This window comes from Capsicum annuum, chromosome 7 (assembly GCF_002878395.1).
Source record: "Capsicum annuum cultivar UCD-10X-F1 chromosome 7, UCD10Xv1.1, whole genome shotgun sequence".
Lineage (NCBI taxonomy): Eukaryota > Viridiplantae > Streptophyta > Magnoliopsida > Solanales > Solanaceae > Capsicum > Capsicum annuum.
In genome coordinates this window covers 190,004,491-190,006,788 of record NC_061117.1, presented here as the reverse complement: position 1 = coordinate 190,006,788, position 2,298 = coordinate 190,004,491, and the positions used below count along the sequence as shown (strand labels likewise).

General features: G+C 33.5%; 1 protein-coding gene across 18 annotated transcripts in view; it reads right to left on the bottom strand.

Annotated features, from left to right (window-relative positions):
- Positions 1-989: 989 nt before the first annotated feature.
- LOC107878248 overlaps positions 990-2,298 on the bottom strand; it is a 15,571-nt gene continuing 14,262 nt past the window's right edge. For 17 of the 18 annotated variants that reach the window (XR_007043053.1, XR_007043046.1, XR_007043048.1 and 14 more), the window contains one exon: positions 990-1,887. The gene's annotated coding sequence lies outside the window, so the exon portion shown is untranslated. The remainder of the gene's footprint in view (positions 1,888-2,298) is intronic. The other variant, XR_007043045.1, reaches the window with a different exon arrangement.

Here is a 2,298-nt window from a genome sequence, read left to right as displayed (position 1 = left end):
TTCATGCTACGGCACTATAGAACCATAAACATGAATCCAACATATGAGTCTTCCATTGAAATAGATGCCTCATCTGTCACAACAGATGATTGATCTGTTTAAACGGATGGCTTTATGTTGCATTCATATTCGTGTGCTATCTACTGTTGAAAAACAACACAATAGCAGTTACCCAGATGACAAATTCAACTAAAAATCATAATTTGACTTACCAAAGTCTCTTATGAAGTAATGCCAAAGTGGAAAGTGATGTACGAAACAAAATTTGACCTAAGAAATTGGTCAAATGACAGCAGTAGCGGTAACAACAACAACAACAACAATAATGGTCAACGAGAAGAAGATGATAATGAAGTAGAAGATGATGAAAATGGAGAAGAAGATGATGAATAAAGCAGTAGTAACAATGAACAACAAAAATCGATAAGAGAAAAAATAACAATGGATGAGAAGAGAGAGAAACGCGCCTTTTTCCCTCCATTTCCTGTTATATTAGGTAAACATTTAGATCAAAGTGTTAATTTAAAAAACTTGTGGGTTATTCTCAAACTTACTCAACTTTCTTAATCCATAATAAAGTAATTGACACCTCCACTTAATTATTAAGACTTGAAAAATTTGTAATATTTAATGTAGATTAAAAACAATGCTTTTCTCAAGTTGTAATGATCAATATATTCCTATGGGGCTGGATCGAACTGGAATATCCACTTTCGGATACATAACCACATAAACTGTTGAGAACCGAGATGCCATTAGAACATCCTCGCCATTTTTGCCAATTCAGAAAATCTAGGTGCAGAGTACTTGAGCTTAAGATTGAAAATGAGAGAAATTACATAAGAAATTGATAGCTTTTATTTTGAAAATAGATAGAATGAACTAGCATTGCGAGTCTTATGCAATTACAAGAAAAGTAGAGAATTTTATAAAAGGGATGTACGTCCTTTTTGTGTGCTTCGAAAAATCCGTATCATGCTTTCACAATAAGAAAAAAAAGCAACAAAATAATTGATAAAGGGATGTAAGTCCTCTCTATGTGCTTCGAAAAGTCCATATCATGCTGTAAGAATAAGAAAAACAAAGCAACAAAATAATTGATTTCATAATTCCAAATGTTCAGGAGTTCCTCTATTCAATCCTTTTCCTTCTTGTTGCTGGACATCTCGTTCGTACACATCTTCTCTTTATTTCCCGGGCCTCTAGTGAACAGTATTTTTCATTCAGGCAACCAAATGGAATATTACTAAAACCATCTGAAATGACATAAGTTAGTTTTTTGTCCCACATAAATAAATGAATTTCATGGGAACTGTCATAGAATATATACTGTAATGAATGGAATTAATTTGAAGGTTCATTAAACTTTTCTGGATCCAATAGGTTGAGATACTGATCTACATCACTATCCTCCTTCCTAAATTTCATGCTTTCTCCACAATCCATACATGTAAAAATTACAAAAGTGAAATCTGGAGTTATGTATGGTGCAATAGTTGCAAATTCTAGTTGATAACACAGATCTCCTTTTTTCAAATAGGGAAAGCAAGTTTTCCCCAACCAACCTATACCTTACTAATAAAAAGGGGTCAACTAACCGTAATGTAGCCCATTCGCAAAAGCCTCAAGCGTTAACACTGCATAACGAAACAATCAAAAGTAGTATCTTTTTAAACATCTACAGCATACCTTCTTTACAATATTATTCGTCTTTTCCTCCATAAATCACTGGATGACCTCCCTTCCAGCAACCTCTGATAATTTCTTCTCCAATCTGGGTATTACTTCATCAATAGGACTTCTCAAGTTACCAATGAAAATTCCTCCATCCCCAAATCTCCTTACATCAGTCTCGAAGAACATATCAAAGCTAAAGCAATTCCTTAGCTTCCAAAGAAAATTTATACAAACATCAAGATACATAACAAATAGCTCTCAAGACAATGAAGTAGCTATCAACAAGTACAACATAACAGTACGGAAAACATTGCTAATCATATATACAAGAACTATTAAACCTCAATACTAAGCAAGTTTGAGTCCATTATATATTCCTCGACAAATAAGTCGTCCCAATAAGCTCATAGACTCATTTTATATTTGAGCCTTATCAAAAACATCATCTCTACTTCTCAATGGTAGAGTAAGGTCTAGTAGATTCTATTCTCCCCATATATTCTATGGTTCCCAGATCCCACTTATGAAATTACATCAGGTAAGTTGTTCTTAGACTCATTTATACAACAACAAGAGACAGAGTTAAATGGGATACCATCTGGTATCTATGGAATTATTTGA